Source organism: Musa acuminata, chromosome BXJ2-3 (assembly GCF_036884655.1).
Source record: "Musa acuminata AAA Group cultivar baxijiao chromosome BXJ2-3, Cavendish_Baxijiao_AAA, whole genome shotgun sequence".
Taxonomy (NCBI): Eukaryota; Viridiplantae; Streptophyta; class Magnoliopsida; order Zingiberales; family Musaceae; genus Musa; species Musa acuminata.
Window position 1 is genome coordinate 3,406,316 of NC_088340.1, and position 15,588 is coordinate 3,421,903.

The 15,588-nt window shown below is 40.7% G+C and overlaps 1 long non-coding RNA gene and 1 pseudogene across 1 annotated transcript; one reads left to right on the forward strand and one right to left on the reverse strand.

Moving 5' to 3' along the window:
- The first annotated feature begins 95 nt into the window (after positions 1-95).
- LOC135606953 (uncharacterized) lies at positions 96-15,570 on the forward strand. Its single transcript, XR_010485045.1, has 3 exons — positions 96-233; positions 811-944; positions 15,173-15,570. It is a non-coding gene; the product is annotated as an uncharacterized LOC135606953 (long non-coding RNA).
- LOC103977330 (RING-H2 finger protein ATL43-like) lies at positions 3,169-5,322 on the reverse strand (annotated as a pseudogene).
- Positions 15,571-15,588: the final 18 nt, after the last annotated feature.

Here is a 15,588-nt window from a genome sequence, read left to right on the forward strand (position 1 = left end):
CGCTCAGATCTATCGTCGTCTAAATCAACGGTGGAACACGCATTGCATATAGGTTTTAAGTTGGGGCGCCAACCCGTTAACCAAAACGACTACGTGTGTGTACATATATACATCAACGAGACCAGATCTGGAAACCTCGAACTTGACGAGCGAAGGAACCGGAGGGGGCGGTCGACGGCGGAGTCGCCGATGCGATCCTCGTCAAGTCGAAGCAGTTCGATCGACTCGTACTGGTCTGTCCCTCCTCTTCTTTTCTATTCTTTTCGCTCCACGCTGTGACTTCCCTTTCCTTCCCTGATTGTTCGGTTGGGAGTTCGAGATGGAGGGTTGTCGTTGGCGTGATACATTTCGTCTTGACACTTCTTTTCTGTGATCTTCGTCGATCTGGCTTTTCTTGATTTACTTGGGCGTGGATGCCAAATTGAGCGATTCTGATGCAATTGTCGCAAGAAAGAGGGATTGTGGTTGCCTGATTTGCCCTTTCGAGTTGTAGATTCAATAAACAGTTGGGGCAAGCAAGTGGACGTGGATTGACATTTCTGACAATTGCTTCCTCGCAATTGCAAAGATTTAGGGTTCTCGAATACTCTTGATTGTGTGCATAGATTACTTCAAATGATAATGCATCTCTTATCTACGAATGCTGATTTCTACAAATCACATAATGACGATTTCCTTTAATGATGTGTGTTTTCCTTTACCTATTACATGAGCAAAATTGAGATCAATGGTGGAGCCTTCCTTTTCCGATATAACACTAATTGAACATACTGTTCACCTTGCTAATGCTAGAGTTACAATCTTCGGCAGGCAATATCACTGAAGACCAGATGTTGATGGTAGATGGCCATCCAATTACTTTTTATTATCTTGTAAAGAGCCGCTGGCAATGCATGCTCAAACTCCTAGAAGCAGAGATGATAGACTCGAACAATTTCATCAAGGTAAGCAATTCAACCTTTCTTTTTCTTGGTTGGATCTGCATAGGCATATTCCGTATTTCTTTTTAGTTTCAGTACATTGTCAGTAGCTGAATTTTCTTTCCGTAATATCCTTTTATGTCCTTTGCCCCTCTCAAGTATCTGACGCAGCCAGTTGTAGGGTCTCCATGGTGGTTCGGTGCAAATTGAAACCGAACCAGGCCGAAATCGGAAACGAACCTGGTCAATGGTCCGGTGGTTCCAAATCGAATTGGAACCATCGCCATATAGTTCGGTTCTGGTTCCTAGATTTAACATAAATAGGTTTCATAATATAGCAGTGGTTAATACTTTAGATTTGGAAGTCTATTGATCTGGATTTGAATCTTGGTAGAGTACTTTATTATTTATTTATTTATTTGAAATCAGTGAATCAGAACCGGAACTAAACTTACGATTTCAGTTTCGAAACCGGAATCGGCGATTTCAGAATTGGAACCAGTTTAGTTCTAGTTCCAAATTTGGTGGAGTCAGAACCGACGATTTCAGGACTGTAGGCACGCCTAGCAAGTTGATTGTCCATTGGTTGCACATAGCTTGGTAGAAATATATTTGCTAGTTCGGCTGTAATTTTGCTTATTCATTGTTCACAGAATTAATTGTTCGGTGCAGTGCTTGTTCTCTATGGTTAACAACTTTTGTTGGAGGCCTTGAAAGATCATACCAGCAATATTTTGACATTCTAGTTGGACTTGCTAGTAACTGATCTTTAGACCACCATGGCCTTGGATTCTTTGATTTGGAGATTCCTTTAGCTCTTCTCTGACTTTGGAAGAAAGTCATACCGGAAGGGATTATATCAATGTTAGTTTCTTAGGTATAGATCACAAATAGATAGAACATTGGTTTCTCTTAGTAGGTAAAATGTAAGAATGCTTCCTACAGGTATGAAAAGGAATATAGAGATTTTGTTTCCACGTTATTGAGGGTAATGACACTAAGTGAGAAGTGAATTCATTTCGTAGATTGTCCTCAATGCAAACTAATAGGATTTTTAGTAAGAGCTCAAAAAGTGAAGCCTGCTCTGTGCAACAACAGATGGGATCCAACTTTCTGTAGAAGGCTTTAGCTGCCACCTCCCCTTGATATGAGGTTGCAGATATTGACTCCTAGGATGATCACCCATATGTTTCTTAGTCCTAATTTTCGAAGAAGGCATTGTCCCATCTGACGCTCAACTCATAGAAGCCTTTGTAAAAAAGCTATCCTGCATTTTGGAGCGGAGATGATTTTTTTCTTACAAGTAGGAGTGATAAGTGGGACAAGAGAATCCAAACATGCGATCAGAGCTCGACCACTCATGCAATATTAGTAGATGGCTTCCTCGAGGCTCATAACGCGAATTTGGATCGTGGTAATAACAAAGTGAACTTATAGTAGGAGAAAGAAATATTTTCCGACGGAAAGGGCAACGTACACAAGATATTACTCTGATATATAAATGAGGCTATATCGATTAAGAAGATATAGAATTGACCTTGCCGAGAAGATATTATGGCACGATCCATCTTATTAGTCTTGTAGTTATGGATAAATCGTTGTAGATTAGTGAGATGAAGACGTCAAATGATATATGTCGAGGGAGGCGTCAAATTCTAATGTGTCAGGTATTCTTTTCTCGTTAAAAAGAATTTAATTTAATAATTAGAGATTGAAAGGAAAAACTTTTTAATTAAAAATTTTATAATGATTAGTCTGAGTCAAATTGTTAACATATATGAGGTCAAATATTAATTTAATCTAAAAACTAAGGCTTATGGATTATGGGCTAAAAATAGTATATGTAACTCAACTCTTTTAATCGTTATAAGACTATCCCTCATTCCATCTCTTCTTGTCTCATACACAAATATTTTTAACATTTTTACTCTTAATATATATTATTTTAATCATTGAAAAGGTTTAACTAATTAGAAGTATATTTAGGAGTGATATACACTTAGCTATACGAGACCATCCTCCCATTTCATCTCTTCTTATCTTAGACACATAAATATTTTTAACATCTTTACCCCTGATATTTATTATTTTAATCATTAAAAAGGTTCATCTGATTAGAAGCATATTTAGTAGTGGTATACAGTAGCTTTTTCTCCGGATGTATTAGGACAAAACATCCGTGATAGTGAAGCTATTGATGAAGGGAGAAGGATAGTAACCTGATAAATAGATTGTTAAGATGAGCATATACGAATAAAAAATTGCAAATCGCAATTTTTATTTAAATAATTGCGAATTGGCCTATTTCAAATTAGGAAAACTAACACAGCCGAAAAAGTAGACAAAAAGGACAAATGTATGACAGTTCTGGCAATTGCGAGAATTTGGCCATCAATAATACGATTTCTTTTTTAGCTTTATATCGTGTCAGGGAACTGCGTCAGGTGGAGAGCACCCTCCTTCACGGTCGCGGCCGCGCTCACGAAAAGCGCCGCCAGCGCAGCTGCCGAGTTCGGTGTCGCTGCCCACTTCTTTTCCTGTCCGCTAAAGAAAGGGAAGGGGGGAAAGCCCACGTCGCCATCCCCTTGACCGTCCGATCTCGTTCCCCGAGCGCGACAGACGTATCACCGCCGTCCGAGGCGCCTCGTCGAGGGTTATCGGAAGCTCCCTCCAAGTTCCACCCGGCAGACATGCGAGGCTGCTGTCAGAGGGCGTCGCCAGTCCCGTGATGCGAGTTAAAATGACCACCTCCCGCCACGGCGGTCACGTGACCACCGCATCTTTGGGCGTGTCTCTCCTCCGTGGGCACACCCACGTAACGGGAATCTCCGTGGTATCAGTTCGTAAATAACCGACAATGTCCGAGGGTGTTATCGTCGATTTAGGTCTCCGGCCGGTTCCCGCTCTCCCGCCTCCCCAGACCGCGCCGCCGTCCGCATCGCCGCGAAGCCCATCCACCGCCTCAGTGTCCGCTCCTCCTCCGCTGCCCGCCTTGCTCCGCCAGCGCCGGTGGGGTTGGCCCTGCCGCTTGGCATTCGGTGCACCCCCGCGATCTCCGACGCACATCTGGAGGCGGCCGCATCGGCGTCGCCGGGGGCGGTCGAGGACGACAGGGCGCGAACGGCCTTGGACGCCGAGAACCGCCCGCTCTCCGTGATGATCATCTCCCTCCGCAGGAAGAGCAGATCCGTCGGACGGAGGTCGCTCCACCGGTCCAGGCGGAAGTCGACATCCGAGACCACGATCCGGTGGCTGTGCCGCCGCTCGAAAGCCTCCCTGTCCTCCGTCGCTTCGGTCGGCAGAAGCTTGTCCTTCCGAACCCTCGGCGCCCCGGCAACGGCAGCGTCGACGCCGGGTTTTCCGAAGCCGGGTAAATCCGCCGAGCGCCTCCATCTCGTTCCGGCCGGTTCGGCCCGATGGACCACGATCTGGAGGGGCTCGCTCGACCGCTCACCGGCGGATGAGTGCCGCCCGGATATCCTGCGCCCGAAGGGGTTCGGTGCGACAGTGGTGGCCCCGTCACCGCCGCCCTTGGTATCGGTCTTCTCCCCGCCACCCCCGCCGTGGGACTCCGGCACCGGGCGGGGGACGAGGAGGACGTCCTCCGGGTCGACGCGGACGCGACAGAGAGGGCAGGTGGAGTGGGCGTCGAGCCACGTATCGACGCATTCGACGTGGAAGCCGTGGCGGCACTTGGGCAGTAACCGGAGCGCCTCCGTGGGCTCGAACCGGCTCAGGCACACTGCGCACTCTAGCCCCTCCTTCTGCCCCTGCAGCGACCCGAACCGGAAGACCGGGAGCGACTCGACCACCGCTCGATCCACCCCGGAGTGCCGCCGCTCGGAGGCGGAGGGCGGGAACCCCCCATTGGCGCTCCTGCCGGCGCCGTAGGAGGCAGCGCTGCGCTTGCAGTGCCGGGCATAGAGGAGGAGGAGGAAGGTGAGCGAGAAGATGATGGTGAGCACGCCAACGATGACGGCGATGCCAGGCCGGAACGGGGCCACGAAGGAGGAAGGGTGGAAGGAGGGCGAAGGGCTAGGGGCGGCGCCGACGTCGAGGTCGTCGGCAGCCGCGGTAAGGAGGTGACGCGGGACGAGGTGGGTGACGAGGTCCAATTGGCGGTGGTGGAGCGACATTGTCTCGCGTGCCTTCCAAGCGGGACGGTGATGGTGTGTTGATATAACGAAGGGCGGTGACGGGACTCCGTCGGTGACGAGTGTGGCGCGGGGAGGATAAGACGACAAGGCCATCGGCCCCTCCAATCTCATAACCGAATGGGCCCGGCCTCGCTTTTTGATTGTCCTGTTTCGCCGGTGAGTGTAGGGGACCGGTGCGTCGCCTGCTAAAGCGTGCGCCGAGGCAGCCCTACGAACCCGGTAAGCGCCACCGCTGATGTCGGGACACCGCCACCTGAGAGGGGAGCAGAGACGTCCGCAGACACTACCCCTGTTTCGAGCATTAAAAAGGCATTGAAGGACTTCAGTGGCCGTCGAAATTACTCTTTTGTCCTTACCTCCTCATCGATCTAATTAGATCGGTGATCACATCAATTAAATTACATGCTGAATTGGGGGCAAAGTGTGATATGAACTGGCTGGGTTGGGTAGATGTTGAATTACCAGAGTACAGGTGGAGGGTGGTGATGACTGGTGAAAGTGTGATGGCAATTTTGAGGGGGGAGCGAAGTGCGCGCCGAGCGTTTCTTAAATGCAGGCATTAAAAGAATGGCGCCCGGGCAGTGCACGTGAACTCCTTAATTATTAGGAGTTGGAGCTCAACACTAGTCGATGAGTCCTTGGCATTTATCATCCTAGGGGTCGGAAGAAATAAGAATCCGGGGGACGAAGAAATATGTTATCGAATTGCATTCACCCACCCCAACAACTGATGGGGGGGTTTCACTAGCGATAATGTGCCTGCGCGTCGTCATTGGCTGTTTAATCTAACTAGTGTGGGAATAGAAAGTTTTGGATGCTGCGAAGCAGAGATCTGGAAGGATGCTGTCTATTTGTTTTCAGCTCTCTCTCTCTCTCTCTACTCGTCTCAGAGACTTCACTGATGTTTGGTTTATGCAGTCACATCAGTCAAATTTGTTGGTTGGGTCTTGTTGAATGATTACGATTTGATTCGTGAAATGCGTCGGGGTGGGGTTGAGGAAGCCAGCAGGACGGTTTTGCACGTTAGTTGTCACCTCAAATTTCAAGGAATAGGACAGGTTGCATTCCTTTCAAAGACTGTGACCTACATTGACCACAATTTTAGGGAGAATATGTTTTCTTTTTCGAAATGGAAATGATAGGGGGGTTTCAAAGAGTTTAGGGACTAAATATACATTGGTTTTTTCCTTGAAATTGGCCACTTGGGATGCTCGACTATATTTGGTCTGAGATGTGGCTTCATCTCAGGGTGTGCTGTTGTGTACAACTAAAACGTCTGAAATTAATGGTTATGTATAAACCCATTGCTATATAAATAGTAGTCATTAGATACGGATACAAATGACTTATCCATGTCCACTTATTAGTAATTCAACCTCTTTTTTAGATTATATATTATAAGTTAGATTTTGATAATACTTGGATCTAAATTATTAAATATCTAATTTAATAATAATATAACTGTTATCATTAAGATTCATAATTGATTATCATGAATTTCTTCATTAATTATGGTTTAAATGATTTCAGTTTTTTATTCTTTAAACATGAAACCGTTATTATTAAATTAAATATTTAATATTATTAAAGTTCTTCATTATGGTCCAAACATTACAAATCTAAATTAATTCTTGAACGTTATGATTTGGTGATGATAAATGTTCTTGATGGGAGAACATCTATATATACATGAGGATTTTGGTCCCTTGGCTCAATCATCTCTTTGAAGCGAAAGGCTTTCCTACACCATCTAAAGTGAGAGTTCTGAGCCGAGAAGAACCAAAGTTCAAGAAGAAACCTCTGCAGAAATTCTTGGCGACAATAACTAGAGGTACACTATTTCGTTTCCGCATTTGTTTTATTGTGTTTCTATTACAATGATTTAGAAACACAAGTTGGCTTCATCAAAATTTCTTACATTTGGTATCAGAGCCGAATGACCTCTGCATTGATATGAAAAAGTTTTCATTTTTATGCCATGAAAATGAATTGATTTTGGTTTCTTCTTGGAAACTTGTTGATATATTTTGTTGAAAATCATGAGGAAATATCATTTTCAACATTTTAGTTGGTAAAATGCTCATATTACGTATGCATATTTAGTTCTATTAAATTATGTTTATGAGCAAATTTTTTATGTTTAAAATGTCTAGTGATCCATATAATCTTAATTAATTAAGAATTAGCCACAGCATCCTTAATTAATTAAAATTATATATAAAGTTAAAATAAGGATCACATAAGTAATTAGACATCATATTGTGATTGATTATATTTCGTATAATAATTGTTATCCCACAGGATCTTTTATTATATTTAATATAATTAATCAGGATAAAATATCAGATTATTTTCATAATTTACCCACAGGGATTATGAATTGGAATATAATTTGATAGTTTTATCATAAAGACCATATGAATCTATTTGAATTAAGAATTTAGCCCACAAGCAATTTTTATGTCATGAGATTCATATTTTTGGCATGTTTCACATTGGTAAAACATGTAATTTAGTCTATTAGGCTTCAAATTTTGACATAAGCATGTTTGATTTTATGCAGTTTCTCAAACTATTAATTTCTCTGATATTCGATGTGATATTCTCGAACTTAGTGGTGATAACTATAAGATATGGAAGGAGAGGGTTCTCCTCCATTTAGGGTGGATGGATATTGATTATGCTATTAGAAAAGACGAACCACCTATAGTCACTGATACCAGCACTCTAACTGAGATCGCATTATATGAGCGATGGGAGCGATCCAATCGGCTCAGCGTGATGTTTATCAAAACTAAGATAACTGCTGGCATACGTGGTTCTGTTGACCAGCATGAAAATGTCCGAGACTTGCTAAAGGCTATCGATGAACAATTCATCACTTCGGATAAGGCACTAGCAAGCACCCTTATTATGAAATTTTCATCACTTAGACTCACCAACATAAAGGGTGTGCGTGAGCACATAATGCAAATGCGAGATATTACGGCTCAACTTAAGAAACTTGAGGTTAATATGTCAGAATCCTTCCTGGTGCACTATATTCTGAACACCCTTCCACCTCAATATAGCCCTTTTAAAATTTCATACAATACACATAAGGACAAATGGTCAATTAATGAATTAATGACCATGTGTGTTCAAGAAGAAGAGAGGCTAGTAATGGAATTGGGTGAAAGTGCATTGATGGTAACCACTCGAGGGAAGAACAAAACTGACAAACATCAAGCCAATCAAAAAGCTTATCAGCAGGGAAAAGGTAAAATACCACCCCAAGCTGATATCAAGAAAGAAGCAAGGTGTTTCTTTTGTAAAAGAAAGGGACACATGAAGAAGGAATGTACGAAATTCCAACAATGGCTTGAAAAGAAAGGTAAACCAACCTCATATGTATGTTATGAATCTAATATGGTCAATGTTAATATTAACACCTGGTGGATTGACTCTGGATCAACAATCCATATTGCAAACTCTTTGCAGGGTATGCAAAACCTAAGGAAGCCAGTGGGAAGTGAGCAAAGCATCTTATCAGGAAATAAGATGGGCTCATATGTGGAAGCAATTGGAACATGCATTTTAACTTTAAGTAGTGGTTTTGTTTTAAAATTGGAAAGAACCTTTTATGTACCAAGTTTCTCACGAAACTTAATTTCTGTTTCCAGACTCGTACCATTTGGATATTCCTTTAATTTTAAAGACACATCATTTCGTTTATTATTCAAATCTGATTGTGTTGGGAATGGTATTTTGTCTGACGGTCTTTACCGTATTTTATTACAAAATGATAATACTCAAGGTTCAATGCATGTTCACGCTGGCATTAAGAGGTGTAATATTAATGAGGACTCTTCTATATTATGGCATCGGAGATTAGGACATATCTCCATAGAGAGAATTAAGAGATTAGTTAAAGATGGGGTACTTAGTACTCTTGATTTTACTAATTTTAAGACTTGTGTGGACTGTATTAAAGGAAAACAGACCAATAAGTCCAAAATGGGTGCTAATAGGAGTTCAGACTTATTAGAAATAATTCATACTGATATATGTTGTCCAGACATGGACATACATGGTCAGAAATACTTCATCTCCTTTATAGATGATTACTCACGATATATGTATATATATTTGCTTCATAATAAAAATGAAGCATTGGATGCCTTCAAAGTCTTTAAGGCTGAAGTTGAGAACCAATGTGGTAAGCAAATTAAAATTGTGAGATCAGATAAGGGGTGGAGAATATTATGGTAGATATACTGAAAATGGACAAGCATCTGGTCCTTTTGCTAAGTTTCTTCAAGAACATGGGATTATTGCCCAATACAATATGCCTGGTTCTCCAAACCAGAATGGTGTTGCAGAAAGAAGAAACCGAACATTATTAGACATGGTGCGGAGTATGCTTAGCAACTCCAATCTTCCTAAATATTTGTGGACTGAAGCACTAAAGACGGCTGTGTATATATTAAACCGAGTTCCAACCAAGGCTGTCCAAAAGACACCATTTGAATTATGGAAAGGTTGGAAACCGAGTTTGCGACATATGCGCGTTTGGGGATGTCCGTCTGAAGTCAGGATATATAATCCACAAGAGAAGAAACTGGACCCGAGGACTGTTAGTGGGTATTTCATTGGATATGCCGAAAAGTCCAAAGGTTACAGGTTCTATTGTCCATCTCACACAACTAGGATTATGGAATCAAGAAACGCTAAATTTCTTAAGGATGATGTGATTAGTGGGAGCGATCATTTCAGGAACATAGTTTCCGCACATGATCATATAGAATCTCAACCTTCCACATCAACTGATAGATTGGTTATAGTTTATAGCACTCCTCAAGTACAAACTAGTGCTGAACAACCAATCATTGAAATTCCACAAGTTGCTGATAATATTCTAATAGATCAAACAGTTCAGGAATTACAACAAGCTCCTGAACAACTAGTTGAACCACAAGTTCCTCAAGGAACCATTGGTACAACATTAAGAAGATCTACTAGAAATAAAAGATCAGCAATTCCTAGTGATTATGTTGTATATCTACAAGAATCTGACTATAATATTGGAGCCAAAAATGATCCTGAAACATTTTCACAAGCCATGAGTTGCAAAAAGTCAAATTTATGGCATGATGCTATGAAAGAAGAGATGAATTCCATGATGAGCAATGGAGTCTGGGATCTTGTAGAGTTGCCTAATGAAGGAAAGGCCATTGGTTGCAAATGGGTCTTTAAAACTAAGAAAGATTCGTTAGGCAACATTGAGAGATACAAGGCAAGACTTGTTGCAAAGGGATTTACTCAAAAAGAGGGAATCGATTATACGGAGACATTTTCTCCTGTATCTAAGAAAGATTCTCTGCGTATTATTTTAGCATTAGTTGCTCATTTTGACCTTGAGTTGCAACAAATGGATGTGAAAACAGCATTTCTTAATGGAGATATAGAGGAAGAGGTTTATATGAAACAACCTGAAGGTTTCTCCTCTAGTGTTGGTGAGCACTTGGTTTGCAAGCTTAGAAAGTCTATATACGGCTTAAAACAAGCCTCCCGCCAATGGTATTTTAAATTTCATGAAGTGATTTCTTCATTCGGATTTGTTGAAAATCTCATGGATCAATGCATATACCAGAAGGTTAGTGGGAGTAAAATATGTTTCCTTGTTTTATACGTAGATGATATTTTGCTTGCAACCAATGATAAGGATTTGCTGCATGAGGTGAAACAATTTCTTTCTAAAAATTTTGACATGAAGGATATGGGTGAAGCATCTTATGTCATTGGCATTAAGATCTATAGAGATAGACCTCGAGGCATTTTAGGTCTATCACAAGAAACCTATATTGATAAACTTTTAGAAAGATTTCGGATGAAGGATTGTTCACCAAGTGTTGCTCCCATTGTGAAAGGTGATAGGTTCAATTTGAACCAATGCCCAAAGAACAATTTTGAAAGGGAATCAATGAAAAACATCCCATATGCTTTTGTCGTAGGAAGCCTTATGTATGCTCAGGTCTGTACTAGACCTGATATTGCATTTATTGTGGGGATGCTAGGTCGATATCAGAGTAATCCAGGTATGGACCACTGGAGAGCTGCAAAGAAAGTGATGAGGTATCTACAAGGAACCAAAGATTACATGCTTATGTATAGACATACAGACAATCTGGATGTGATTGGTTACTCAGATTCAGACTTCGCCGGTTGTGTTGATTCTCGTAAATCAACATCAGGATATATTTTTATGATGGCCGGTGGAGCTATTTCTTGGAGAAGCGCTAAGCAGACCTTGACTGCTACTTCTACCATTGAAGCTGAGTTTGTCTCCTGCTTTGAGGCTACTTCACATGGTGTATGGCTTAAGAGTTTCATTTTTGGGCTTAGAATCATGGATTCTATTTCTAGGCCATTAAGAATTTTCTGTGACAATTCAGCTGCTGTCTTTATGGCTAAAAACAATAAAAGTGGAAGTCGAAGTAAACACATCGACATTAAGTATCTAGCCATAAGAGAACGTGTAAAGGAAAAGAAAGTGATCATTGAACATATTAGCACTGAATTGATGATTGCTGATCCTTTGACTAAAGGCATGCCACCTTTGAAATTCAAGGATCATGTAGAGAAAATAGGACTTGGTTCCACTTTGTAATGATATTGAAACTCTTATATATATTGTGAAATTTTCTCATTCATGCGCATATTATTTTGAGAAAATATATTGTTGCTGGACCAAGAATAAACATAAGGTTTATTCATTAAGTAATATTACCATATTAAGATTAAGAAACTAAATACATCGTGATACATGGATGATAATACTCGCTTTTAGAGGACTTATCGCTATGATTCGTGTATTTATTTCTTAAGAAAGTTGTTCAAGAAAAATTAATTCAAATTATTAAGATAGACGTATGGACCAAGTGGGAGAATGTAACCGTTATTATTAAATATCTAATTTAATAATAATATAACTGTTATCATTAAGATTCATAATTGATTATCATGAATTTCTTCATTAATTATGGTTTAAATGATTTCAGTTTTTTATTCTTTAAACATGAAACCGTTATTATTAAATTAAATATTTAATATTATTAAAGTTCTTCATTATGGTCCAAACGTTACAAATCTGAATTAATTCTTGAACGTTATGATTTGGTGATGATAAATGTTCTTGATGGGAGAACATCTATATATACATGAGGATTTTGGTCCCTTGGCTCAATCATCTCTTTGAAGCGAAAGGCTTTCCTACACCATCTAAAGTGAGAGTTCTGAGCCGAGAAGAACCAAAGTTCAAGAAGAAACCTCTGCAGAAATTCTTGGCGACAATGACTGGAGGTACGCTATTTCGTTTCCGCATTTGTTTTATTGTGTTTCTATTACAATGATTTAGAAACACAAGTTGGCTTCATCAAAATTTCTTACATGCTCGACTATATTTGGTCTGAGATGTGGCTTCATCTCAGGGTGTGCTGTTGTGTACAACTAAAACGTCTGAAATTAATGGTTATGTATAAACCCATTGCTATATAAATAGTAGTCATTAGATACGGATACAAATGACTTATCCATGTCCACTTATTAGTAATTCAACCTCTTTTTTAGATTATATATTATAAGTTAGATTTTGATAATACTTGGATCTAACTTATGTCTAACTTCCGATCTTGTCACGGATTAGGTGTCGAGAAAATAATAAAAAAATACGGATAATCCTTCAAAAATTATGCCAAAGGCGTGTCCGACAAGGATCTATATAATGCTTAAATTGATTAGAAGTTTCGAGAATTATAAGAGAGTTTATTTTATTAGATAGAGTAAAGCATGTACTTGAGATACATCAAGGTGACTATTATAATGAAGAGTTAATTTTGAAAATGGTTAATGATTAAGCAAAGTAGTTGATCATCGTAGAGCTTCGAGGTCATACACCAAATTATGAAATGTTTACGATTATGGAGCAATGGTTCATACAAACATTGGGGTCACATTGATGTTGGGAATCACTAGTTATCGTTGTGGTCGAATGAACCATCCTATTGGTGTGAAATCATCATCCACTAGAACTAGGATTTGATTATCATATTGGGTTCATTAGATAGTATAATGTATCTAAAGATTACTTATGTGTCATGACCTTATGCCAATGTGTTAGGATATTTTTCGATTGTTTGAGCTAGATGTTGATTCAAATCCAACTTCGTTCCTTTCTCGAGTCAATCTCAAGATAAACTCTTCCAAGTAGTGTGGAAACCATGCAAAACTGTCAATGGCACTTTTGATAATTTTCCTCTGAAGTTTAAGTTAGCAATCTAGTCAAACTTCAATCGTACTATCTTAGGACGTGCTTACACACCCCCTTTTATAGTGGGTGTTTAGGATTGTTACATTGGTTTATTTCGTGATTCACGCAGTATTAGGGGCGTGAAGTTCAATCGTAATTGTCAGTAGCCTATGTTGAATTTAGGGTTACATAACTATCCCTTGCATGACAATCATCGAAAACTTTTCCTCGAAAGGAGTTTGTAAGATGTTGAGACGATGATGAATAGTTAGCTATGTGACTTCATCATATCGAACATGTGGAGCCCATTGGTCAGCTATATAAAGCTGACATGTCATCATGTGAAAATGATGTATCGATCACGTGGAACATATGTTGATCATATCGAATCGGTTCATCGACCACGTAATCCGATCGTATTGATATCAGTCATAATTTTTGTCGAAACATAATGTAATATTAGTTTATCAATTAATATTTTTATCAGAAAAATGAAAAAATAATGATATGTTTGTTTCTCACCGGTAATAATAAGCCAAGTTGAGCGTATTATAGGGTGATTTGTGCATGAGCGAGCATATTGGCATGTACAATATCCATAGACAGAAGAAAATAGAGTAAAGCTGGGTCAAGTGGGTGCAGCGATAGTGTGTGACAAGAAGCAATTAATCAAGGTGACGTTTGGCTGACCAGTGATCACGCATTCAGCTTCCAGATCATCAATGCAAGCATGGAAGCAGACAAATCCCACGGTGAATGCACAGTAGAACCGTTGAAGCAGTATAAAAGCAAAGGGTGAAGAAACACAGAGAGAGAGAGAGAGAGTGAAGGTAGCAAAATTCCCTATATAACTCTGGTGTCCTTTACGTTCACGCCACCCGATCCTCGTGTCAACGAAGTAAGAATAAGTCAAATCAAATCAACATTACGAGTTCGGTGGGTCCAGTACGCGGATCAATGAATCTATCTCGGCTTCCGGACGAGCATGGAGAGAGAGAGAGAGAGAGAGAGAGCTGGTGGTGGGGAGGGACAAGTAGGAAACCGACGAGGCTACCTTTACTAGCATCCGTATCATTCCCCCAATTGTAGCAGCAAGCAGATAGGATTAACTCCACGAAGCTATGCATTAGGCTCTCGGTAGGTGAAGACAGTGGCTCGCATGTGAGGACATAATCCTTGCCATGAGAGACTCACCTAATTCCATGTACTTGCACGCAGGCAGATCATAAAGAAAATTTGTTTTGCCAATTTATCACACATACCCACGACATGAGCCTCCATGATCCATCCGCGGCCAGCTTGTTATACTATTACTCACTGTACATGCTAACAACTTATTTCATACGAAATGATTTATGTAGCTAGTATTGCATGATTTTACCGGAAACACCACATTACTAGTTAAGCATATATATATATATATATATATAAATATAAAATATTCAATCATGAAGTGCAATGATACGTCACATCGGTCAGGGATAGCATGAAACCCTTTTTGACTGATTAAGTGGTTTGCGTTTATTCGTCTTAACCAGTTGATGGATCCAAGGGGCTACAGGGGAACAGCTCCCCTTTCCCGGGTCCCACCGAATACGTCGGCACAGGTTTAGCCAACAGGGTCAACCATCCCCATATATTGATCCTTTTAGTGTAGGGGGATTTTGCATAGAAGCAAAACATTCCCCCTACCCTTTTTGTAATTAAAAAAAATCTTTAAAATAAAAGCTTATCATTTGTTATTTATTGAACCATGGCCGACACTATCACTCTTCTTCTTCTTCTTCTTCCATCAATTCCAATATCAGGAATTGAATGCCTTAAAGAAGAAACAGTAAAGATAGCAATGCTGGTGACAGCGCGGCTCTTTGTGAACCGGTGGCTTGGGAAAAGAGTAGCGGGACCCTACAAGTTTACAAGACCGGGCGGTGGCCGCACATCCGACAACATCTTGTCATGGCGCCATGAGATTTTTCTCGAGATATCAGGCGGTCCTGCTTGGGCCTCAGATCCAACGACGGTGTTTGCGCACAGTCCATGACTATGGGGGTCCTCCCCCATCACATGGAGGTGGATCGTCGTTTTCAGCTAGGTTGGCTGAATCGATCGGACACCAGCCATGGCCTTCTTCTACTGAGAAGGCGTTTTCTTTTTGTTGTGGATATATTATGATTGGCACTATCACGATGGTGCAAACAAATATCTATCACGCCAGACATATTTG